The sequence below is a fragment of the Littorina saxatilis genome, linkage group LG7 (assembly GCF_037325665.1).
Source record: "Littorina saxatilis isolate snail1 linkage group LG7, US_GU_Lsax_2.0, whole genome shotgun sequence".
Classification (NCBI taxonomy): Eukaryota; Metazoa; Mollusca; class Gastropoda; order Littorinimorpha; family Littorinidae; genus Littorina; species Littorina saxatilis.
The window spans coordinates 23,771,727-23,799,290 of record NC_090251.1 but is presented as its reverse complement, the minus strand read 5'-3'; the positions used below and the strand labels follow the sequence as shown (position 1 = coordinate 23,799,290).

The 27,564-nt window shown below is 43.0% G+C and overlaps 1 long non-coding RNA gene across 1 annotated transcript in view; it reads left to right on the top strand.

The window, feature by feature from the left end:
- The first annotated feature begins 3,195 nt into the window (after window positions 1-3,195).
- LOC138970971 (uncharacterized) overlaps window positions 3,196-27,564 on the top strand; it is a 54,869-nt gene continuing 30,500 nt past the window's right edge. The window contains exons 1-2 of the long non-coding RNA XR_011457130.1: window positions 3,196-3,476; window positions 11,337-11,419. This is a non-coding gene — a long non-coding RNA (uncharacterized lncRNA). The remainder of the gene's footprint in view (window positions 3,477-11,336; window positions 11,420-27,564) is intronic.

Here is a 27,564-nt window from a genome sequence, read left to right as displayed (position 1 = left end):
TGACGTCATATTTGACCGTTTGCAAAAGTTGAGGCGGCACTCTCACTGCTGCAGTTGATCATCAATTTGTTTGAAATTGTCGTCACATGATCTTCGTGCGATCTAAGTGTGGACTGTGGGATTGCATTTCAGTATCGTACCTTAAAAATTCCTTTATGAAATGTTCACTCAAAGTTAGCCAATTTTGTCGATTTTTTAAAAGTCGATATTTGAATCACAAAGGTGACATCCCTGTATTCTGTATTGCCTCCTGTATCCGAAAATATATTGTTTTGCTGTGTTTGATTTAAACAAAATGGGTTTAAAATGAAGACATTTTTTAAATAGCGACTTTCTTCATTGTGAGATGAAAACACAAACAACTCCCACTCCTCTGTTTCTTATCATCTGCTTATTCTAAAAATATACAGTTTTATGGTGTTTGGCTCAGAAAATATGCTTGAAAGGAAGAACATCTTTTAAATGAAATTATGCTTCATAAAGTCTGTATTGACTTTTAGATCCTTTCATTCGAGAGCTTTGGACCACGTACACTCGTCATATTGAAAGGCGATATATTATGACATCACCCTGCGCGAGACTTTCTTTCCTCGAAACACAGTGTGTTTGTTTTTAATATCGAACAACATGTTGCAAATAATGACTGTGTTATTCAAAGAAGCTTATGTATGTTTAGATAAATTATGTAACTCTTCCCAACCTCCTAGCCCACCTCAGCATCTTATTTCCGCTGACATTGTTGATTATAGTCTGAAGTCCAATAATCTTCCCTTTCTTCTCATCTTTGCTTTAGATCATATATTCTTTATATTCATGTGACTTTTTGGGGGGTTATAAGCATTATTTGTAGATGAAATATACATAATCTCATGCACTTAACATAAGCATAGCATGTTGTGTGATCCAAAGGTGTTCTTTATATAACATGCCACCCTATGTTGTGTGAATAAAATCATGTTTAAACCAACGCACGTGTCTGACCCAAGAAGGCTCATTGTCATGTCAAAAGAATTAAACAAAGCACGAATTAACCTATGTCGTGCAATTACTGATCTCATTGCTAAACCGACCGCAGGTGGTGGATGGCATACACTTTTTAATGACAGTGCGTTAATCCCTTCAATAAACGCATAAATGACGGTGCCTTAATCCTTTCAAAAATTATATATATGACGGTGCCTTAATTCTTTAAATCAACGTGTCGTCCTAATTCCTTCAATAATCTTATATATGACGGTGCCTTAAAGCCTTCAATAATCTTTGATAATTATGACGGTGCCTTAATTCTTTCAATACACGTAAAGATAACAATGCGTTAATCCCTCCCATAAGCTTATAGATGACGATGCCTTAGTCCCTTCAATACAATTGTCGTAACACATGATCTCCTCCCTGTTGGAAGCATGTAATTAACCACACATGCACCTGTCATCGGGATTCAAACACAATCCTCCCACTGGGATAACGTCAGAAGTTAACCCTTCTTAAGATTAGAAATGCTGATGTGTTCGTTAGTTGACATGGGGATCGTTCAGAAATGTTCTTGTTTAGTTAGTCAGTTAGTTCGTTAGTTAGTTAGTTAGTTAGTTAGTGAGTTAGTGAGCTAGATGGTTGGTTAATTAGTTAGTGGGTTGGTTAGTTGGGGTGGTTGGTTGGTTGGTTAGCTATATAGCTAGTTAGATAGTTAGTTAGATAGCAAGTTGCACATCAACAACAATACAGAAATTGACAATTAAGACAAACAGACAAATGCCCCCCCCCCTCCCCTCTTGAAAAGCAGGGACGGACGAGGGGGGGGGGGGGGGGGGGGGGAGGGGGGGGGGGTTCTGGGGTTTCCGGAACCCCCCCCCCCAGCCAAAAAATAAAAAATATTTTTGTGTGTTTTTTTGGGTTGAGTTTCAACTTTTGGGGTATTAATCAGTGACAAAATCTGCTGCCTGAAACTGGTAATGATCATCCTCAGAATGCACCAGAGTGCACCATTTTGCATCCTTTTTTTTGAGCCGTCGGCTCAGCGCTTCGCGCCTTCACTCCCATATCTTCACAATATACGTTTGGAACACCCCCCCCCCCCCCCCCCCATAAAATGAACTGATCCGCCCCTGAAAAGTCACACTTAAAATTGCGTGCAAAATTAACGCATTCCTCCACAGGAAATGCCCTAATGCTGCCTGTAATTGCTGTATTCAAGTCACCGAGTTCTACAGATTGTAGATTGTGTGTGTATTCTTGTCCTCAAGAGGTGAAAGCCTAGATGTTTTAAATCGGGTGATTTTGGCTAAAGGTTTGATTTTAAACATCCTGCTATTGGGGCAATCACCAAATTTGAATTTGTTTTGAAAGAGCAAGACCATCAGACCGTTTGACATGCAAACGTGGGACTTTGTGGACCAATCACGCATCAACTGAAGTCAATGCTCACCAAATATAAAGTAATTCGGTTGACAAACTTCGGGTAGCTATCTCTTTTGAGTGTTGTTTGGGAACATAAGCTAAAATCTGACTCCATTTACCCAGATGAGACAAGCAGTAGACCTTTTGCAGTATATTCTTTGTGTGTGTGTGTGTGTGTGTGTGTGTTTGTGTGTGTGTGTGTGTGTGTGTTTGTGTGTGTGTGTGTGTGTGTGTGTGTGTGTGTGTGTGTGTGTGTGTGTGTGTGTGTGAGTGTGTGTGTGTGTGTGTTTGTGTGTTTGCTTTAGATTATTAGTTACTTGATTTATTTTTACCTGACTTTTCTAAGGGTGTTGGCTTTATTTTGACATTGACACCACCTATATAAGACGCTTTCTGTGTAAATGTAAATGCATAATCACATGCACTTAATATAAGCATAGCTTTATTGCTGTCTAAATAAAATCATGTTTAAATGAACGCGCGTGTCTAATCCAAGCGGGTTCGCCATAAAGTCAAAAGTATGAAAGAAAGCACAAATTAATCTATACGACGTGCAATTACTGATCTCAATGCTAAACTGACCTCAGGTGGTGGAGGGCATACACTTGTTAATGAGAGCGCGTTAATACCGTTAATAATGTTATATATGATGGTGCGTTAATCCCCTCGGTTAAATTGTAGTTGAATATGAAATCCTCTCTGTTTAAAGCATGTAAACAACCATACGTGCACCTGTCATCAAGATTTAAATAAAATCCTCCCATTTGGATAACGGCAGAAGTCCTGAGGCTTTGTGGCTGATATAGTTATAAGAGAGAGTTCCCCCAGTCACGTCTTCAGAAAAGAAGTCAACCGCTACAGCCAACGAGAAGGCAACAGGTACAGCCAACGAGAAGTCAACAGCTACAGCCAACAATAAGTCAACCATAACAGCCAACCAGAAGTCAACCGCTACCACCAACGAGAAGTCAACCGCTACTGCCAACCAGAAGTTAACCGTTACCACCAACCAGAAGTCAACCACTACAGCCAACCAGAAGTCAACCGCTAGAGCCGACGAAAAAAGGTTTCCTCACTGTTTGGTAGGTGTTACAATTGTAAAACTAGTCTTTTTCTTGTGATCTAAATAACATGAGCTAAATGTTTTGACGTGAGTTCCGTTGTCTATTGTTTTTTTCTTTTAACTCAAAACAAAATGTTGAAGTTGGGGGATGTATGGGTTAATTAAAACAAAAAACAATTTCCATATACTTACTGTCACATGAACTAAACGTAAATTACATATATTTACGTGAGTTCTTTTGTCTATTTGGTGAATAGAATTGAACACCTAATTACCTGGGACAGGCTGATCTTTCTTTTTTTTTATTTTTTTATTTTTTTTTTATTCAATTAATAAAACACAAGATAACAAACATGGTAACTGTATTTTCTGTTTGCACACATACTCTCTCATTTACATGCGGTTCAGAAAAACTTGTACATTAAATACAAAAGGACTAAAAATAGTCATACGTGAAAAAAATATACGTGTCAACATGTGTAGCATCAAAATGATCATATGTCATCATATATTGATATATTTTTTAAACAATATTCGCATCATAATGTATGGCTGTCTTTACATTATATAAAAAAAATAAACAATAATTTGTTTTTAATTAATAAAACTTCAGACTCAGTAACGAAATCTCAAAACAACATGATTTCCAAAAATAATTTCCAGTGTTAATCGTGAATCGGTTTTTTTAAAAATGCTTACGCACATCTTTGCGATTAAAATAATGTGATTAATCTTCTTCATATTTTTGCTGTTACTCTTTAAACCAAAAAGCACATCTGTAACATTCAACCTAATTCTTTCACCAATGTTTACTTTGTTTGTTTATTTGTTGCTTAACGTCCAGCCGACTACGCAGAGCCATATCAGGACGAGGAAGGGGGGGATGAAGGGGGCCACTTGTCAAGCGATTCCTGTTTACAAATGCACTAACCCATTACTTGTGTCCCAGCAGGCTTTAGTAAAACTAAATTAATACCTACTGGAAGATTACCAGTTTCCAGTATGTTAAAATAGGCTTAACCTATCTACTGCTGGACTTACATCAGAACACTAACAGATTAAACTATACATGAATCGCGAGACAAGCGGCAAGAGAAGAGATTTTTGGAAAAAAATACAGGTGAATGAGCAAGAAGGCAGAAAAAAGAAAAGAATTCATGAAGAAAAAGAGAGCATGACAGGAAAGAGAAACCAAAAATCTACCTAACAGCAAACTAGAAAGCTCCTGCGGTTCCAAAAACAGGAGGGGCCTTTAATTTCATAACCGCAGTGCCCCACTGCGGGACCAATGTTTACTAAAATGTACATTTCAATATATTTCCAAAACCTGAGCACTGTTGGGCACTCAAAGAAAAAATGCTCCAATACATCAAGTTCATCCTTACAATATGTACAGTTTTTATCAGCCTTCACTTTCATTTTACACAATAAAATATTAGTTGGATAAATGTTTTGCAATATTTTCCAATGCAGTACACGTAATCGAACTTCACTAGTGACAGTGGCTGCTAAGTTCCAATTCTTTTCGTCAATTTCAAATCCTAATTTTCGTCTCCAAAATCCTTCTAAACAGGGTTGGCTGTATTGTTTTCCTACCAGAATCTTTCGAATTTCTTTTACTGATTTAACTTTTTTCCCAGAGAAGGTCGGAATGTCACAGACTGAACAATTTACATCGTTTATATCGACATTTCTTAAAAGGAGATGTACAGCTATTCGAACAACATTGTACTCAAGCAATCTATTTGCAGAGTAGCCAGTTCTTTCACACACTTCTTCATAGGTAGAAAAACGTCCATTCTCACACACATCGCTCACATACATTATACCACTTTTAATCCAATCCGCAAAAAAGAGTGGGTTTCCTTGACAAATTATATCTTTGTTGTTCCACAACAAACCGGAAACAGAATTACCATTATTATCGACTTGATTGTTATCAAGCCATGCCTTCAACACAGCGGACCAAAATTCCGATTTAATACTGTCCAATCCTTTAAATGGTTTGCTATTAATGTTCGCAAAAAAACACTCAAAGCGACTCCCAAAACGGAAAAACAGTGCTTTTGGGAGCCATGACCATTTCTGGTCTTCATTAGACAGAGTTAGGTTCACAACCCAGCTTAACAAAAAGGAACACTGCATCTGACGCAAATCAATCATATTTAATCCACCTTGCTTTACTTCGTTACATAAAACAGTTCTTTTCACCTTTTCAAATGCTTTCCTGTTGCAGTCTTTTTTGCGCCACACGAAGCGAAACATTAACCTATTAATTTCAGTTAGAACGTCGTCTGGTACAATCAGCGCCTGCATTATATAGACAAAATGTGGCAGAATAAACGTTTTGAATACACAGACTTTACCAATAATGCTCAAATTCCTTTTCTCCCACACGCAGATGAGCCTTTTTGCAACATTCACTCTCTCTTCCCAATTCTCTTTCACTTTTGACGCACGCATATAATTACAGAAATATACACCTAGAATTTTCATTTTGTCTGTACATGCAAAACCGCAACACTCATTCCTACAATTCTTCCGCGACCCAAACCACATTAGTTTGGATTTTTGGTGATTTATGTTCAAACCTGATATTTCTGAAAATTTACCAATCAAAGCCAGGGCTTGGAACATGTCATGTTCATCTTTCAAAAACAATGTAACATCATCAGCATACAACAATACTTTCAAAACTTTATTCATATCTCCGTTGTTCCATAATGACATACCCTTTATATTTTTGGCCTCTCGAATTTTGATTGCTAACAATTCAACTGCTAATACGAAGGCTAGTGCGGAAAAAGGACACCCTTGCCTTATTCCGGAATCAATATTAAAAAATTCAGATAACCAACCACAATAGTTTACACAACTTTTTGCGTTTTTCATCAAAACATCAACCCATTTCACAAAATCAGTTCCAAAACCAAATTTTTCAAACATCTTCAACATAAACTCTTTGGAGATGCAATCAAATGCATGAAAAAAGTCAATTGACACCATCAATCCAGGCTTATTATGTAAATCTGCATGTTCTAAAACATCATCAACTAATCGCAATAAGGTTGAGACACGTCTACCTTTTATATACCCAACTTGATCCTCATTCACAACACTCCCTACAACATCAGAGAGCCGAAGAGCTAAACATTTCGCTGATAACTTATAATCTGTATTGGTCAGTGAAATAGGTCTCCAATTCTTTAAATCATTTCTTGATAAATCCTTCCCTTTATGAATCAGTGTAATTGCCGCTTTACACTGTGAATTAGATAGAGTTCCATTCTTAAAAGCAGAGTTAAAAGACGCAAGTATATACCTTTTTAGGCTCCTCCAAAAAAACTTATAAAACTCAACTGTTAATCCATCAATTCCAGGCGCAGAACTATTATTCATACGCTTTAGAGCTGACAAAACTTCTCCTTCTACCACCTCCCCTTCACAGCTGTCTTTCTGCTGATCATTTATTTTTAAAACCTTTGTTCCATCCAAAAAAGTGTCAATTTTTAAGCTCATGTTTCCCTCATCAATTTTCCGTTTATACAAATCAGCAAAATACGTTTTTTGGACGAGAATAATATCTTCTTGCGTTGTAACAATTCGTCCGTTATCATCTTTTACACTTTCCATTATTTTTGCGTTTGCTCTCGCCTTTTCTAACCCAAGAAAAAAAGGTGTGTTCCTTTCACCCTGCTCGATCCATTTAACTCTTGCACGCACCTGTGCTGCACGAGATTTACGCTGCTCTAACAGTTCTAACTGCAGCTTGACCTTCTGCCGTTTACCTTGCGTTTGAATACAGTCAGGGGAGATCCCAAGGGTTTTATCCAACTCATTTAATTCACCATACAGTTTTGCAACATCATTTTTAATTTCAAAACTTTTAAACTTACTAAAATTTTGGGAAAAATCCTTGATTCTCATTTTCAATAATTCCCAACCAAGTTGACAATCCTCTTCAACATCAAGTTGAAATGTGTCAAACATTTTGTTCATTTGATCAACAAAGCTCACATCATGCAACAGAGAATTATTAAATTTCCAATAACCCTCTCCTCTTACGACATCAGATAGTTTAATATGAATACTACAGCCTCTGTGGTCCGACGTCGCAACAGAGATTATGTCACAATCAACAATCTTTTCAAACAAACTTAAGCTACTAAAAACGTAGTCAAGTCTTCTTGCCACAAATGGAATATTTTTTGACCATGTAAATTCTTTTCTATCTAAATTATGCATTCTCCATACATCGTATAAATCACATTCATTCACCAGGTCATTAAATTGTTTCACAACAACGTTTGAATGTTTCTCTCCACTTATTATGTCGAGCTCATTACTCATGACACAATTAAAATCTCCACACAACACTATATCACCATCTTCCTTTTTTAACATGTCTGAAACATCTGCAAAAAAAGTCATTTTCTCTCTAGACTCGTTTGGAGCATAAACATTTGCGATAATCAAACTTTGGTTATCACTACGAATCTTCACTGCAAGAATGCGCTTCGTTTCACACACGATCTTTACATGATCACAAACAAACCCTTTTTATATTTAGTCAAGTTTTCACTAAATATTTTAACATCGAGGGGGAATCGAAACGAGGGTCGTGGTGTATGTGTGTGTGTGTGTGCGTGTGTGTGTGCGTGTGTGTGTGTGTGTAGAGCGATTCAGACTAAACTACTGGACCGATCTTTATGAAATTTGACATGAGAGTTCCTGGGTATGAAATCCCCGAACGTTTTTTTCATTTTTTTGATAAATGTCTTTGATGACGTCATATACGGCTTTTCGTGAAAGTTGAGGCGGCACTGTCACGCCCTCATTTTTCCACCAAATTGATTGAAATTTTGGTCAAGCAATCTTCGACGAAGCCCGGACTTCGGTATTGCATTTCAGCTTGGTGGCTTAAAAATTAATTAATGACTTTGGTCATTAAAAATCTGAAAATTGTAAAAAAAAAATAAAAATTTATAAAACGATCCAAATTTACGTTCATCTTATTCTCCATCATTTTCTGATTCCAAAAACATATAAATATGTTATATTTGGATTAAAAACAAGCTCTGAAAATTAAATATATAAAAATTATTATCAAAATTAAATTGTCGAAATCAATTTAAAAACACTTTCATCTTATTCCTTGTCGGTTCCTGATTCCAAAAACATATAGATATGATATGTTTGGATTAAAAACACGCTCAGAAAGTTAAAACAAAGAGAGGTACAGAAAAGCGTGCTATCCTTCTTAGCGCAACTACTACCCCGCTCTTCTTGTCAATTTCACTGCCTTTGCCATGAGCGGTGGACTGACGATGCTACGAGTATACGGTCTTGCTGCGTTGCATTGCGTTCCGTTTCATTCTGTGAGTTCGACAGCTACTTGACTAAATATTGTATTTTCGCCTTACGCGACTTGTTTTTTAATAATATAACCTGTCCCGCGCTATGCACGGTACTTTCGCTGTAAAACAGATCACCACCCCACTCTCTCCTCCATTCTTCACTGACATCTTTAGTAATATGCGACTCTTGCAAACAAATGACATCATACTTTTTGCTTCTGGAAAACGTAAACAAACTTTTCCTTTTTCTTTTGGTTCTTAACCCTCGAGTATTCAGCGAGAACAATTTCATGTTACAAGCCATTGTTAGTGTCCAGTATCAAATTCTTGTTACACAGCACGTGCGCTAGTTGGCACTCGCATCAAGCCGTGCGTGTTTCTCCACGCCTTCTGTTGTTGGGGATACCCCCTCTGTCTCTTGGCGTGTCCGCTTGGGGGTATTTGACCGAGTGCGAGAGTCAAAATCGAGTTGTGTTTGTTTCTTGCCGTTCCTTTCCTTTGTTAATTGTCTACCTCTCTCTACGAGCGCTGATTTTCCCTGCTTCTGTTTTGGTTTGTGTTTTGCAGAGGAGTGTATGTTTGTGTTTTTGCTTTGAGGTTGACTATTTGTCTGACTTGAGTTGCGCAGCCCTTGTGAGGGGGTGTCGTCTGTGGAAGCTTGGAATTCCTTGCTGACGTCAGTTGTCTGGGTTGTCTGGGTGTCTTCCCATTCGTCCTCTTCCGTCTCTCCATCACCACTTGCGTCATCGGCATCGGCATGGGAGTCCTGCACGGGGCCGCTCTGTCCACCCTCATTGGTTGGTTCGGTGGGCGCGCTGATGGGATCCCACACTGACGTGGGATGTGGGCGTTCACATGCTGGGTCGCCCTGCTTGTGGCCGCTGCCCTTGCACGCCCTACACGTGATAGGGTTGACACATGTCCAAACTCGGTGGCCTGGCTGGAGGCAGCGGGAGCACTGGGGAATCCCCTTTTCTGTTTTGGGTTGCTCTTTGTGGAAGAGCCTTGCTTGGAAACTTCCAACTTTCAGTTGTTTGTCTAGAGGCTTTGCTGGCACATTTATGAACACAAAACGCCTCCCTGTCAGAAAGCGCGTCAGTTTTTCATCTTTGTCTCTTATTTTATCATGAATAATCTTTGATCGCATAACACAACCAACTCTCAGAAGAGCGGTCTCTACATCTGTGCTGGACACAGAGAGAGGTAGATCGTCAATCCATAGCTTGGTCGCGGGGACTTCCACTCCGTCGGTGCCCCTAAGAATGTAGGGGTTCGTACTCTTTACCTGAACTGAGAGACCTCTCAGAGCAAACCCTTCTAGCAACAGTTGGTTACGAACCTGTCGAGAAGCCGGATAAATACGCCACAGACCTCTGATCTCCTGGGCACCAATGATGCTTTCTTAACCCAGTGTGGGATTTTCAGTGGGGCGACCACCCCCAACCCAGCGCGTCCCCGGGTGGCGGATAGGGGAACGGTCTTCAGATATGGAGATCAGCCGCTTGCGGCCGCGGACCAAACTGGCTCCGGGTGGGATCCCGGAAAATCCTCCCCCCTGTGCTCTCAGGGTAGGACGTACGGGCCATGAGCTAAGGGTGAGGTAACCCCGACAGAAAACCCCGAATGCTGAAGACGGAGGACCCGGGCCGCACGGCGCATTCTAACAAACCACGGGTACACGCACTTACGCAAATGATGACACAATCAACCAGCACAGATGGAAATGGCGCTCGCCCATTGAGGACCCCCCAGGGTGGAGCAGCGTCGGGTCCCATGCCTCAAAGGGACCCAGCCCCAACTACTGGAGGTTCCTCCCGTCCGTCTTGTCACGCCAGGGGACTCGGGAGGAAAGTGACTGGCACCACCACAACCAGGAAGAAACCCAGTCAGCAGCGACCTTTTCAGGTCATGCACTGGAACGCAGAAAGTATCCTGAACAAGAAGACAGAGTTGGAGCATATCCTGCATGAGAAGAACATCAACATCTGCTGTATTCAGGAGACGCACCTGACACCCCAAAAGTCCTTCAAAGTGAGAGGCCAGACGATGGATCAGCAACTAACGCCGTGCTCAATGGAGGTGCAGGCATTCTCATCCAGTTCCCTGGGGGACATACAGCTACATCCAGCGTTGCCACTGGCAAACACTGCACAAACTATAAAGCAGAAGCAGAAGCTCTCATGCAGGCCGCCTCCTTCGTTCAGGACTCCGCAGACCCTTGCTACCAAGTTGTCTTCCTCTCGGACGCCCTTTCAGTCCTTCAGGCCCTAGAGAACGACAAACTCCCACAGCTGGCCAAAGCATTTCGTTGATTTGTTTTACTTTTTTTGTTCTCAAATTCATGTAACCCTAGGTGTTCTTTGAAGTAAACATTGCTTTGTCTGGCATTATTGTTTCCAGCTTTTAAGTTGAAGTGGAATGATGTATGCATTCAAACAGCATACAGTGTCGATATATTTACTGTCACATGTACTGTGTTTTGAAAAAAATGTACGTAAGTTTGTTTTTCTATTGGTGTGCAGGTTTAAACCCGAGACAAAAAGTTCAAGTGGGATAATGTATGCACGCTGCCTGTTTCCCATTCTTCTCCTGATTTTGATCGCAGGTAAGAAAAATTAGCCATACTTGCATCGCTCTGACTTTCTGTCTCGCCATTTCCTTAGCAACAGGGAATTTTGTGATTGTACGAGTATGCTTTTAATTGTTGTCTTTGTGCTATGCGTAATGTGATGTGGTGCCAAAAGACAAATGTCCTTATTTGTGTACAATGAATATGGACACTAAAATAGTCTTATCTTATCCTATCTTGTGTCAGAGTACCAGTTATTCCACTCATTCAACACTAGACTGGATGGGTAAACGAGGGCGGGAGAGGAAGTTTGTCTGCCTATGAGTTTGAAAGATTGACTTCATAAATATCGCTTCTTGCAATTTGAGTTTTGGTTAAAATCGCTCGGATGCTCCAGGCAGTATGTTGGTGCGAACGGAGAAAATGGTCTAATTTTAGCCTACAAAAACTTCATGTCAATACGCTTTTTTCAGTCAAATCGGAAAGACGTCTAACAATAGTGTAAATACATCTTTACAACAAACGTAAACCAGGGATTAATACCACTTTCAAAATAGGTCATGTGATTGTCATTGACCGATCAGATACCCTATTCGATTACCTAAACTTCGCTAAAAACATATGAAACTTAGTATGTCATCATATTCAATATTCTGTATCATAATGTCTTGATTTCTTACGATTGATTTCTCTTAGTTTTTCACACCGGTTTAAACACAATCCGAAATTATCACAGTCAAAATATGAGCAAAATATTGGCGAACTCGATTTTCGGGATCAATCGCTGTATTATGTTGCTAATCTACTGCCGCGGCGTCGCGTCAAAGATCATAATTAATCCCGATGGGAAAGGCCATCTTCAATAAAGCTACCGCCATGCGCGAGTGAGAAAGATGACCCATTGACCTCGCGCAAATTGTGACGTAAAACTGTGAAGCCAAGACGTATGCCTAAAACTCCATTAACACGTCTTGAAAACAGCTGAAAGGCTTTATCTTCTCTCTGGTTCAGGGAGGAACCTGATTTTGTCCGATGACCGCGTGTACCCTACCTCCAGGCGACTCACCAAGTTTGAACAGCTGAATCGACGCACTAGAGATATACGAGGGCCCCAAAGGGTTTAAAACCGTGATCGTGATTGGCGTTTTTTGACCTTTCTGTGACCGTGATTGCCGAAATTTCCATTTCTGTGATCGTGATGCCCCCACACGGTCTACTCCTTGTCGTGGGGTGGGGGCTTGAGTATCTCGATAACCCGGAGAGCTATGCCAGCCAGAGCAAATGTTCCTGGTAGGGCCACCCATGCTGGACAGGTCAAAGGATAGAGGTCAGACTAAGCTAGACCAGCTCCCCCATGAGTTTAAAATGGTTTGCGTAGGGTCAACACCCCTGCCTAGAAAAAGACTACGTTACAGAAGCATCAACGACAAATATCCAAGAGACATGCCTGGAGGAGGAAGGGTCTCCATCAAGGAGATCTATGACGTCCAACAGTGAAAGCCGAAAGAAAGCTGCGAGACCGACCCCCCTTCTGACCACCAGGCGAACAACGAGAATAGCCACCTGGAACGTGCAGACCATGTACCAAGCTGGGAAGACACTGCAGGTAGCAAGAGAGATGAAGAAGTACAAGATCCAAGTACTGGGAATAAGCGAAGCAAGGTGGACAACATCTGGAAGGGTGAGACTCTCATCAGGAGAAGAAGTTTTGTATTCGGGACACCAAGAAGAAGGAGCCCCACACACGTTAGGCGTAGCGCTGATGCTGGCGCCGGAGGCACAGAGAGAACTCATCGGCTATGAAGCTATCAGCCCCCGCATCATCACACAAATTTGCCACCAAGAAGAAGAACATCAACCTGAACATCATCCAGTGCTATGCCCCAACAAACGATGAGCCAGACGTGAAAAAGAAGGACAACTACTACCGGCAGTTACAAGCAGTCCTGGACGGGATAAAGGACAGAGATATAACGCTGGTGATGGGAGATTTCAATGCCAAAGTTGGAGGGGACAACGCAGGATACGAGGACATCATGGGGAAGCATGGACTGGGACAGATGAACGACAACGGAGAACGTTTTGCAGAGATGTGTGCCTTGAACCAACTGGTGATAGGAGGAAGCGTCTTCCCCCACAAGCGAATACACAAGGCCACCTGGATTTCACCTGACCACGTCACAGAGAACCAGATTGACCACATCTGCATCAACAAAAAGTTCAGACGATCCTGGATGGATGTACGGGTGATGAGGGGAGCAGATGTGTACACAGACCACCAGCTAGTTACCACAACAGTCAGACTGCGATTAAAGAAACACCACAGCTCAAACAACGATAGGGTTAAGTTCAACGTGGGAATGCTAAGAGATGAAGAAGTACGCACAAGATTCCAGATAAGCCTCACCAACAGATTCCAGCCACTTCAAGGGATGATCGAAGAAGATGAGGCAGACATAAAGAGCCAGTGGGAACACTACAGCAAGATGTGGAAGGATACCTGCGAGGAAGTGGTGGGCAAGAAAAAATCGCAGCACAAGGAATGGATTTCTGCAGACACCATTCAGAAAATTGAAGATAGGAAGAAGAAGAAGAAAGGGAGGAACGAGAGCAGAACGAGAGCAGGCAAAGCAAAGGCACAGAAAGAGTACACAGCGGCGGAGAAAGAAGTAAAGAAAGGAATAAAGAAGGACAAGAAAGACTACATAGACAACCTGGCGAAGGAGGCAGAAGAAGCTGCAGGACAGGGAAATCTGAAAGATCTCTACATGACGACCAAGAAGTTAGCAGGAAAATTTCAGCAGACCGACAAACCAGTGAGGGACAAGAATGGGGATCCAATAACAACGGCAGACGATCAGATGAAGCGATGGGCGGAACACTTCAAGGAGCTATTGAACAGACCCACCCCTGCAGCACCACCGGACATCAGACCAGCAGAGACAGAACTGCCCATCAACACAGACAAGCCCACAAAGGAGGAAATCAAGAAAGCCATAATGTCACTAAAAAATGGAAAAGCGTCGGGGCCAGATGAGATACCGGCAGAAGCCATCAAAGCAGACATGGAGACATCTATTAGTTTGTTCCACAGTCTGTTTGGCAAGATTTGGGAGGAGGAAGAGGTGCCACCTCAATGGAGAGAAGGCATCATCATCAAGATTCCAAAGAAAGGGGATCTTCGAGACTGTGGAAACTACCGAGGGATCATGCTGCTGTCCGTGCCAGGGAAGGTTCTCAACCGAATCCTTTTGGATAGAATGAAGGAGGCAGTTGACACCAAGCTCAGGGATGAACAGGCGGGTTTCAGGAAGAACAGATCCTGTCCTGACCAGATTGCCAGTTTACGCATCATAGTGGAGCAGTCGCTGGAGTGGAAGTCTCCTCTATACATCAACTTCATTGATTATGAGAAAGCCTTCGACAGCGTGGACAGAGAGTCACTGTGGAAACTCATGCGGCACTACGGCATTCCAGAGAAATTCATCTCCCTCATCCGGGGCACCTACCAGGATATGAAGTGTAGAGTCGCACATGCTGGCCAGCTATCCGACAGTTTTGAGGTGAAAACGGGGGTACGACAAGGATGTATACTGTCACCATTCCTATTTCTTCTGGCTATCGACTGGATCATGAAGACCACAACAGCAGGCAGGAGAAATGGGATACAATGGACACTCTTCGATCAACTGGAAGACCTCGACTTTGCGGATGATCTTGCCCTCCTTTCCCACAACCATGCCCAAATGCAAGACAAGACTACTCACCTGGAGACAATATCAGCCGGTGTAGGACTCAAGATCAACAAGAGGAAAACCGAATTGATTAAGACCAACACCACAGCCGACAATCCGGTGATGATCAATGGGGAGCCCATCAAGGAAGTGGAGTCCTTTGTTTACCTGGGGAGCATCATTGACGGACAAGGAGGCTCGGACAGGGACGTCAAAGCAAGGATTGGGAAAGCACGGGGAGCCTTTGTCATGCTAAAGAAGATCTGGAGTTCCAAGGAGATTAGCCAAAGGACGAAGCTTCGGATCTTCAATTCAAACGTCAAGTCGGTTCTTCTCTATGGGTGTGAGACATGGAGGACAACAGAGACCATGCTGGGAAAGATCCAAATCTTTGTCAACACCTGCTTGAGGCACATTCTAAACATCAGATGGACGGACAGAATCCGAAATGAAGACCTTTGGCAGAGAGCTGACCAGAAACCAGCGGCGCAGCAAATTCTCCGGAGGAAATGGGGCTGGATAGGGCACACCCTGAGAAAGCCAGCATCCAGTATCACGAGGCAAGCCCTGAAGTGGAATCCACAAGGGAAAAGGAAGAGAGGCCGGCCGCGCAACAGCTGGAGACGAGACACTGAAGCAGAGATCAACAGGCAGGGGAAGACCTGGAGCCAGATCGAAAGGGCAGCCCAGGACCGTGTCGGATGGAGAATTGTCGTCGATGGCCTATGCTCCCCCGGGGGTTCATAATGGCCTAAGTAAGTAAGTAAGATCGTGATGGGACTTTGCCCGTGATCCCTGATGACAAAAAAACCAAGTCTCGTGATCGTGATCGTCATTTGTTTTCGTGATCGTGATGGGCATTATTGCAAAGCATTTTATTTTCAACGTACATTTTTCACAGCTGTATCACTCTTAGTCTATGATCCTCTAGTCTATTCGGTAAGGAGCCAACCCGGATTGAAGGGAAGCAACAACACATTCAGAAATATGATTTTGAGAGCGATTGCTTCCCTTTAAAAGAACCAATTACACACTGACAAAAAGAGATCCAATCAGAAGGCAAATTGCAAAAGTCTGCCAAACTTCATCCAATGGAAGGGCTTCGTGCAAAAGTTTTGAGTGCAATTCGAATTCGAAGATCAAAAATGGCGTGCAGCGGTACTGTCATCGAACTTCTGTTATATTTTGTGGATTCATAAGGGGAGCCTGTCCAGAATTATGCTTAGACCCAAAACAAATGGTTACAGAAAGTTTTTTTGTTGCAACGCATTTAGATAGCCTGTCTCAACATTCCCAGCGAGTTATACCGTTGGCAGCCTCTGCATAACTTTTTTATGACGGTTTGATTACGTCACATATAAAAACCCTTGTTTCTGCCAATAACGCCGCAAAATTCCACTCTACGGCGCTTCATTAGCCTACCATCATCTATAAGGAACACTTTATTAAGCCGGTGGACGGACAAGGGTCAACTGTATGTGCAGACTAAGAAACGGTATCCATGTCCCACCCCCGTGTCACCACAGTAAAACGTAAAAGACCTTGGTCCTTCTGCTATTAGTGCAGTTAGCTGATTACACCTTAACACGCGCACACCTGGTTAGCACCACTCTTGTTGCTGCAAGCTTTCATTTGGAGGAAGCTACCCGAATTTCCCAGCCCTGGGATAATGGACGATAAAAGAAATACGCATTCTTTAATATGACTATACCTATTCCTATCCCTTTGTCTTCTTCAGCAGAATACTTCCTAGGACGGCTTTCATTCAAAGTCATCTACAGGTGAAGAAAAGAGTGCATAACACAATAGGCCTACCTTTTGAGGAAAACATGATGGTTACGATGTTTCACTCTCGATTTCAAAAGACGGTAGAGGCGAGTTGCAGCAGCCAACACCGCGACATTCCCCACATCCAGATGTGCACTCTAGTCCGTGTTTCCTGCAGCTACACCGCTTTGTGTCACAACCACTTTTGCATGTGCAGCGAATCACCTTTAACACATCGGCTGGTGCTGCCGGCAGATCTGTTGTCACTGGAACAAGGATGCCATGCTCAAGTTTCCAGCCGTAGTCCGTGGGATCCATGGCCACTTTGAGTCCCATCCATTCTTGTACTTGCAAGTACACTCGCATGCTCTGGAATCGGGCAGCTGCTGAGGTGGGTGGCAGAGTGTGAACTTGCACAAACGTTGTTCCAACAGCTACCTTTGAACAGAAGAGTCGGTAGCGAAGTTCATCGAGACCCTCTCTGAAACTACCGTTGTAGAGCAGCACTAACGCCTTTTCGCCTGCTGATAGGATATCCTCTAAGGTCGCATTGTCTTGGAGGAACACTTCAGCAAGTGTTTGCAACTGTAGGTTGTTTCTGAGTTTCTTCATCGAGGCTGCTTTTCCGACGCCATAGGGCCTAGAGGTTGTGTCGCTGCCGGTAAAGGCGTGGAGAAACAGGAGCAAGTGGCGCACGTTGCCAAGAGCTGCAATCAGCTGTTTGATGTTCCAGAACTTTGAAGATTTACCGGCCTGTTTGTCAGAAAAGAGCAGGATGTCATGTGCGTCTGCACATGCATGATGGCCTAACAATACCAACAGATCCGTGTCTTCGGCAATTACTGCAGTGACTTTTTCTCTGGCGCAGTGTGTTGCTGAGAGGACTATCTGCACGTCAGCGTCTGCTTTGGCATGGATAACTGCAGTTTTTTTCCAAAGCTGTACCAAGTGCACAGATGAAACGTTGTTTGTTCTCTGCGTTTGCAAGAGACTGCTCTTTTGTGGATCTGAGAACCATGTCCAGTGAGAAATGGACAGCAGCCCCTCTACGCCCCTTTGTCCTCCGCAGGTGAGTCATGTCCTTCGTTGATGGCCCAGACATATAGCCATCAAAGACAATGACGGCATGTGGGTACCGGGAGTTGACGAACTGTGTATAACCATCTATGATGCTCTGGAAGGTGTTTCCCCGCGTCCACGATCCTTGCAGCCTTTGAAGCAAAGAGCCTCCGTCAATGACGAACTGTACGTCGGCAGGAAAGTTTGAGCTGGGAGAACCTGCATGGGCAATAACCAGCTTCCACAGTTCATCCGCCAGGGTAGCTTTGTTCGGCTGTCTCAAAAATTCATGGGATTCAAACAGGGCTGAGGGGAAGCTGCACAGTTCAAACTGAAAGAGTTCTTTCTTGTCCTCGTATGTTGTGTTTGCCACTGTTATGAATCTCTGGAAGAGAAGCTGAGGGTCGACTGTGATCGGATGTCCATCAACCTTCAGTGACTTTTTTGTTCCCAGTGTTATGACTTGATCCTTCTTTTTCAAGACGAGATCCGACACTGTTTTCCCTTCCATGGCCTGCATTATGCCACACCCGACATCTCTGGCCTTGGTAACGTTTACAGCCGCTTCCCCAACAACTCCAGTTGCAATGTTCCTGAGTGCCTGATCATCAGCAAAAGGGTTTCTGTCCAGCAGGTAAGACGTGATAGCCATCATGTCTTTTGTGTCCCGAGCTGTTCTTGCTGACCCCATTTCTATATGCTGGTCACTTGAAAGTCGCCGTGTGCCTGTGACTTCTTGCATGGCATTGTTCACCTGAGCGCAGGCTGGCATGGAGAGCACCCACTTTGAACGCTGAAACTCAGTCATGCCTCTCCCTCTTGTTAGGCCACCTGTTGTCTTTGCATCCCGCATCAGGGTCTGTTCTATCGCAAGATCTGATGAGATCCCAGCCCATTGGCAGTCACTTCGTCTCACAACGTGATTTCCTTCTGTGAAGCTTTTGTAGACATCAGGGCTGGTTTTGTCAAGTTGGTTCATCATCTGCAGGTACAGATAGGCTGACTTGGTATACGAGTTGTGTCCAGTTGCTGCTAGATATGGCAGCATCTCCTTTACAACAGAAAGGTGAAGAAACCAATCTCCCGTCCTCTCAGCTTTCAAAAAGCGCTTCAAGATGTCAACCATTGCCATGTACAGTAACCAGAGTTCACTGGTTTTACTGCAAAATGAAAGTGTTCTTTCCTGTAGTTTCGTTCTGATTGTGACAAGATGTTGGCTGTTCTGGATCGACTCTGGAGTCAGCTCTCCCCTCAGAAGTTGGTCATGAAGAGAAGAAGCAGCCTTCAAATCTTCTCTACCTTCGAAGTCACGCAGTGCATCTCTCACTATTCCCTTCACATCAGAGGGGAGCTGGGAAACTGGTTCTAACTCTAGAACACCGTGAAGCTGCACAGCACTGTCCTTATCAATGCTCAGTGCGTCAACTTGGTTCACATTGAGTTCAGACTCGTAAGGGGTCGAAAGTGTTCCTGTCTGCTCATCTTGCGTGTTTTTATCTCTATTCTTTTCTGTGTCACTTTCGGGCAGTGGCAGTGGCACACGGAATATGTCAGACAGCAACAGAATACTTAGTGCTGCGTCAACACGTATGCGTCCTCGAACGGCACGCAGCACAGCTTTCCCTTGAAGCATGTTGCTCGCTGCGTTTGGTGCGTACACAGTAGACAGCACTTCATGAAGACCCGTTTCTTCCATCAGATGGCCAATACACGCCAGGAAACTCATTTCCAGATGGAAGGGTCCAAGGCGAAGGACAATGGCTTTAAGGTCGCTGCCATCTGGCTCGCTGGAGATGATGCCAAGAGCTTTCCACCATAAGGGTTGGTCAAATGTCAACACAGGTGTCGTGTTGCTGCGCTTTGCCTGAGCACTGATGAAATGCAGGGTAGAAAATATGCACGTGGGGTTACTGGGATTCATGTCGATCATCGGCATAAATATTATGGATGACTGTCCTGGATATCTGCCCTTGTGGATGGCTTGCATGAAACCAGACCAAGATGGTCTGTCGGGTTGCAACAGCCAGCAAGCTTTCCACAGCAGATCCACCTTTGATGTTACATCTTCTACAAACACGTTTTCAAGATGCTCAAATTGCAGCTTCAGCAGGCCATCACACGCTTGTCTGTTGTAGTACTGAATGTCAACTTTCGCTCTTTTCACTATTTCTTCTGGCTTGACATCAGTTCTTCTTCTGATCCTGTCTGTTTTCCCGGTGGTCGGAGTGACAGTGGCGATCATTCTCATTCCATGAAATGTGTTGCACCCGTCAAGTGTTGCTGTGTTGTGGTCGAGGTTGTCTGCGATATATTGGGTAAAATGGCCATCAACTTGAAACGCAACGTTGTTTTCTGAAACGGCAGCATTCATTTCATAGGTCAGAACCTCCTTGTACGATGAACAGAATCCCAGAGAATACAATGTGTCAATGAGAAACTTTGAATCAAAACAGTGATGCATTTGCACAGCTAGTCCGATCTATAGGGGACACAGCAACAATCGTGGGCGAGATGCCTGCATAATTGCCTGTCCAATCGATGAGACTTTCACGCTGGTTTCCTTTCCACTGAAGATGTTTTCAAGAAGAATCTGTAAGGACTTTGGAACAAACTCTAAGTTGACGCCACATGATGAAATGTCATCATCACTGGGGTACATTGCACGGGATGTCGGCACTGCTCTTATGTCACTCTTTAGCAGTTCTGCAGCGGTTTTGAGAATCAGCTCTTTCTGTGCATCCTCATCTTTGACCTTTTTTGCATAAAAGTTATGAAGAATCGAAGAGGCCGTCTTCCTGAATGTTACGACATTTGACTTGCCGTTGACTTCCGTGACGATGAGCTGCTCACCAAAATAAATTTTAAGTTCTAGTTTCATCTTGGGGTGGCTATAAGCATCATCTGTAAACTCCTTCATTTTGATAATCAGGTCGTTCACTTTTATCTGTTCGTTTTCATTTTGAATCAGGTAGGTAGCAACTTTCTCAAACGCTTCAGCTTTCCTCTCATCTTTCGGTCGACCAAGTTTCACCTGTTTGTTGCCTTGATGCGACTGAGTAAACTGTGGTGGTCTTTTCCTGCTCCGAAAGCAAAGACTACCGTTTTGATGGTAGACTGTATCAGCAGCTGGCAAATCTGATACAAACTCCAGTCTGCTTCGTACAATGTCTGCCCATTCATCACATCGCTGCGAACAAACTTGAAAAATTGTGCGTTCAAAGTCAAGTGTCCTAACTGGATACACTTTGGGACCAGAGCGCGAGTCAAGGTTTGCTTCCTTGCCGCAAAAAAGGCAACATTTAGCAAAGTCAAAACATTCTTTCTGTGAGCGCAAATTCTGTGCTAGATTTGATAAAGCGTTCTCTTTTTCTGCTTTCTTCTTCAAAACGCTCTGAATGTTACGTGCATTCGTGTAATTGCGACGACAAACCTCGTGCACTGCTTCACCTTCTGATAGACAAACGGCATCACCACGTTCCAGACTAGCCTTGTCTATGGTATAGATCTCTTCCTCTGTCTGTTGGCACAACAGTCTTCTCTCCAAGGTTGAGCGGATCACCACACAAAACACACAGCGCCATGGTTTGGTAATTGGAACAAAAGCTGCAAAATAAATTAAACTGAGTATGAGTCATTCTGTGTTATATCACTTTAGACATTTAATCTGGCAGGGAATCACACACACACACACACACACACACACACACACACACACACACACACACACACACACACACACGCACTCACACTCACACTCACACATTCACGCACGCACACACACACTCACACATACACGCACGCACACACACACACACACAAACGCACACACAAACGCACACGCACACACAAACGCACACGCACACGCACACAGACTCGCACGCCCAGTTCTCAACAAGGCAACGTTAGAATATACATGTAGCTAAATTACCTCATTGTTTGATCATGAGAAGTACAATAATGTCTTTTTTCCGGTGAATCTATTTTATACACAACACTGTCTCAGCAGCTTTAGATCTGTTTCGCGAGCCATACTTGTGACCTAAAAACATTAGCGCTGGCGTGAAGGTGAAGGTCGGCTGAAACAATTCGGTCCTATTTACAGTAAAATACAGATATTTAGCTACTGCTGATTATCATCCTCTTGCACATTCCAAGAAAAGTAGTCAACTAGATCATTTTCATAAAGAAAAAGACAAAAAAGGAATTAAAAGCATATTAGAGCGAACACTGCAGCGTATTACAGACTGTCAAAGCATCGTCTGCTGCAGTATTAGTGAATTTGGGGACGAATTTCAGTTTGCTATGACAGTTCGAGACAGTTGTTGTATTGGAACTAGTGCTTCATGAGTCCCTCGTTTCGAATTTTAATAGATGCAAGATATTTTCAAGCCTTTAATGCGTACAATTTTGCCTTCAAATTTCCCAAAATAAATAATGACACAAGTCGGCGGACTGTAATTACGTCACAGGCACATCCCTTCTTTGCACAATGGCGCGCTTTGTTTTGAACCCGTCGACCGGTTCGACGGCACTACAATTTGTCCTTTAATTTGGCTGGGACACCCACTTTACCACCCAGGCACCATGCAGTGAATGCAGACTAACACCAGCGCAGGTTATTTTGGGGGGAAATGAAGCGGTGAAGCCCAAACGGTAAGTAGATCTACACTCATTGCTCAATCATCGTTTCGATACCGTGTGTCGTCTGCTAGCGCATTACGTACTGATGTTTGCAAACATATACACGAAGAACACATACAGCAGTAATATATATGAATGTCACAGGTTCATTAGAACAAAATGAACCCAATACAGTACTCTTAATTTACATTTGTAGCCTGTGTATGAATAACAGTGTCGATTGTCTTGCCCTGTGGTACAAAATGTATGGCGGGCCAAATGAGTCAAAATGTCTAAGCTACATGCATCATGTTGAACACAAACAAAAAACTTTTCGGGGGTAAGAAAGCAATCTACATCTAAATGACCAGTTGTAAGTGTTTGTTTTTCATAATTTTTAAGCTATTCCTTGGGTTGTTGTTGAAGTTTTTTGTTCTGATCTAAGACAATGTACAGCGCGGAGAGCATAGATTACTGTGGTTCGCGCTATATAAGCTGTCATTATAATTTTTATTATTATTATTAGTAGTAGTAGTAGTAGTAGTAGTAGTAGTAGTAGTAGTAGTAGTAGTAGTAATATCATTATAAGTATTATCATTATTATTGATGTTGTAAGGAACACTGTACAAAGAGGTTTTTTTATATGTTCCAACATAGCAAAACGATATTTACCCCAAATCGAGAAAAGTACACACAAAGTAAATGTTTTTTTTCAAAGATTCTTAAGGCGAAAGTGTTTTGTTACAAGTGTATAATATTAATAATTCTTTCTCACTTTACAGAAACCACAAAAAGAGCTTTTGCAGCTTGAACTGAACGTACTGCAGCTTGTCTACGCTATTCGGACTGCAAACTTTGATGAGTTTGTCCAAGCACTGGCGGTTCTGATTCCATGGTTTTTCGCACTGGACCACATACACTATGCGCGGTGGCTTTCTGTGCATCTGCGTGACATGTGTCAGCTGTTGACAAGGATTCTATCCGTGTATCAAGCCTTCTATCTGGGTGCATTTGTCGTCAACAAAACTCGGCGGCCATTCTCTTCCATTGCACTTGACCACGCACATGAGCAGTGCAATGCCTTGGCTAAAGGGGATGGAAGTGCGATCGGACTAACAACGAATCCAGTGGCACTGCGAAGGTGGATGGTGGCTGGACCAGAGATTGCACGAATTGTGCAGAGCTTTGAGCAGCAACTACCTTCACATGCGTCTCCTAAGCTGGAACATCATGAGCAATCTGTTGCATTTCAAAAGACTTTCAAGATGAATGTTGAAAAGCGTATTGCAGCTTTTAAAGAAGTCGGCAATCCTTTTGAAGACGACAGTGAGGTCCTGTATGCTATGGACACGAAAGTTGTGGTCGAAAACTGTGATGTGAAAGCAGTCCAGAGTGTGATCGAAGTCGGACAGCAGCAATACGACTTTGTAAAAGAAAGACTCATGGAAAGACCAACACCAGTAACGTAACATCTCCATTGCACCGAAACCACCTGAAAGTCTTTGCAAGAAGACACCACAGAAGACTGCAGTTACCATGCTGCGCAATGACTGCTCACTGTTTTCAAGACTGTTCATAGCCTGCCAAACAAGAAAAGGCAATCTGCCCGAGTTTTTCCGCCATGAAAATCAACCAGTACCCCCGGCACTCAGCAAGAATGGAGAAATGAGGACAGGCCAAAAGTCGGACCTTCTCCACTGCCTTGAATATGTGGTTGGCTGTGATTCTTCTTTGGTTTACGAGCCTAGGGGAGAGAAGTTTGATGATGAGCTGCCCACTACTGATGATACAGGCTTCATGGAAGTGCCTGACCTTCGAACTGAGGATATCCTTCATGGACTGGAAAAAGCTTCTTGTCTTGAAAATCCAGAGCTGAAGGAAGACCTGCTGTTAGCGTGCTCACTAAGCTCCACACACGTTACAAAAACGTCTGCTCGACCAAAGAATGCATTTGCAGAAGTTGATGCCAGGATACTTGATGGTGCTTTCATTGTTCAGCGTCTATCTCCAAAGACATCACGCACGTTTCAGGAGTAGGCAGATTTCGTCTTTATACCATACGTGCTTTCTCAGCTGGAAAATGTATCAAGAGTGGATGTTGTCTGGGATATCTACCTTCCTGACAGCTTGAAATCCTCTACACGGCGGAAACGTTGCCATGGGCAGCGACGGAAAGTGACTCCAACTTCACCAATTCCATCGAACTGGATGAGCTTCCTTCAAAACGATGGCAACAAAGAAGATTTGTTCCAGTTTCTCGCAAGAGAACTGATCCGCCAGAAGGTCACGGACAAAGTTGTCATTGCTACATGTGGAGAAAAAGTCCTCTGCTCTCCCCCTGATGTTATCCTGTCCACCATTGATAGTTGCAGTCAAGAAGAAGCGGACACACGCATGTTTCTTCATGCTGCACACTGTATTGCACAAGGACACAGAAGAATCGCAATACGAACTGCAGACACTGATGTTGTTGTCCTTGCCATTTATTTCGCTGAAAAGTGGCATGGGCAGGGGTCGACACTAACTTATTTGGCCTGGGGCCACACTGGCCCCGGAGATGGAAATTGCTGGGGCGGAAAACAAAAATCTGGGGCCCACTGTTATTCATGCTAAATATATATATACCTTCAGAATCACCACTTTTCCCAAGTGGTTCTCCGCTATAAGATCTGCACGGGCGGCAATGCATTGTCTGTTTTTCTTCATCGTACTGAAGCCAGGGAAATTCTTTCAACCATTCGACATTGAAATTACGACAGCGCTTCGCGCTTTTGTCTGCATCGGTCTCCTTTTTTCGTTTCTCTCCACGCTGTTCTTCATCTTCATTTCCATGTCTTTTTACACCAGGGATGTGTCACCACATTTTGCGTTTGGCATTTGAAGGCGATACTTATCTCTCACGCTAAAGAGCGCAATCTGGGATTTATTTCCCTTGCGGCATTGTCCTTCGACGATTTCAATGTTGTTTTTCTTGACTGCGGCATTGATCGTTACGCAAATTTCAGTGACGACTTTAATTTTGACTGGCGATTATTAGTGATTGGCTCTGGCATTAAAATTTTCGGTTTGTCATTGTCGGAGATTTATCCTGGGGCGGAGTGGGCCCCAAGCTTCGGCAATGTTTGGGGCGGAACACAAAACTCTGGGGCGTTCCGCCCCCCGCCCCCGCTAGTGTCGAACCCTGCAATGAGCTGTGGGTATCATTTGGTTCGGGAAAGCATTTTCACCACATTGCTGCACACAAGATTGCTGGTAGTCTTCCGCCTGGAAATGTCAGTGACCTGCCAGTTTTTCATGCATTAACAGGATTTTTTTAATTTTTATTATTATTCTCTTTATTTATATAGCGCCTTATCCGAAGTTCAAAGCGCTTTATGTGAACGGATGTGACACCGTGTACTTTTTCTCGTCAAAAGGCAAGACAACAGCATGGACATCTTGGACAGCTTTTCCAGAAGCAATTTCAGCTTTCCTTGAACTTGCTTCAATGAGAAAACCTTTCAGCGATTGCATCAGCAAGATTGAACAGTTTGTTGTCTTGATGTATGAGAACGGCACATCGTCAACAGTCCATGAAGCAAGGCAACGCTTGTTCTCTCAGAAGTGCTGTTCCATTTAGATCATTCCTCCCACCTCCGATGCTCTGCATCAGCATGTTCTCCGCGCTGCCTACCGAGCAGAGTTTGTATAGGGGCAATCTCTGCAGAATGCTCCCTCTTTACCTTCTCCAAAGGACTGGGGTTGGACCAAAGAAGAAAAAGAGGGGTGGAAGCCCTTGTGGACCACTTTGCTCCAGGCTGAAGATTCCTGTTACGAACTGATTCGCTGTGGGTGCAAAAAAGGCTGCAAGGCAAGGTGCAAATGTGGAGCTGCAGGTCTTCAGTGCACCGCCCTTTGCAACTGTGGCGGGGACTGTGGGGAAGAGTAACAAATCCTAGCGTCACCTGCAAGTTCTGTGAGTTGACAAACATTCCTTTGGTACACTGACGATTCAAATAGTGTTATGTTCAAGTGTTTGTTGGAAAACTGTGTTTTGTTTATTCTTTTTGACACTAACAAAATACATTAATTCATGATTTTGTTTATGTTGGATGTTGATCGGGATTTAAAAAAAAACTGGTTTTGCATACATGTACTCATAAAAAGAGACTTTTTCTTTTTTGTGTGCTTATGGAAATAGATTTTCACAAACACACACACACACATACACACACACACACACACACACACACACACACACACACACACACACACACACACACACACACACACACACAGAAACATGTGATGTGGATTTTGAAATGTACTTGTAAAGTTTTGCTTAGCTTTAACCATCTTATCTGATGTTAAACAACCTTCTGAAATCGGTTTTACATTTGTACTTGTGAAGGACGAAATGAGTGGAAAGCATGTAGATTAATAATTTCATTAGAGTGATACAAGTGTTTTGTGTCTGTGCATACATGTATATATTTTGTTGTAAGATAGTTCTTTGGAGGCAAACGTCTTTCGCTCCCGGTAGTGATGACCTATATTTCAGCAAAAAATAGGTCATATGAGATAGATGAACTTGTCAAAGATAATCAAAAGGTCACAGACTATTGACGGAATTTATTTGGTTAACTGTTATAGATATTACCTCGTGACAACAAAAAAAGCATTTATTGATCCCTGTGACTGTGACAGAATGGTTGGAGACTGTCGAGGGCACACCGTGTGACCTACTTTTGAAAGGTCGGTCCCTGTGTCTGTCAATGAATACGCTTACCTCTAATGAAATATATCAATCTACATGCTTTCCACTCTTTTGTTTGAAAATGCTCGCTTTAAATTAATTTTCAAACGCCACACAACGCTACAATGGGGTTCCGGGCAGCTATGACCTATTTTTAATCTAATGTAGGTCATCACACATATGAATCGATCAAGTGTTTTGAAAAACTTGTAGATTAATGCAGGACATTATGTGATCAACTGTTTTAAATTATATCCCTGTAACAA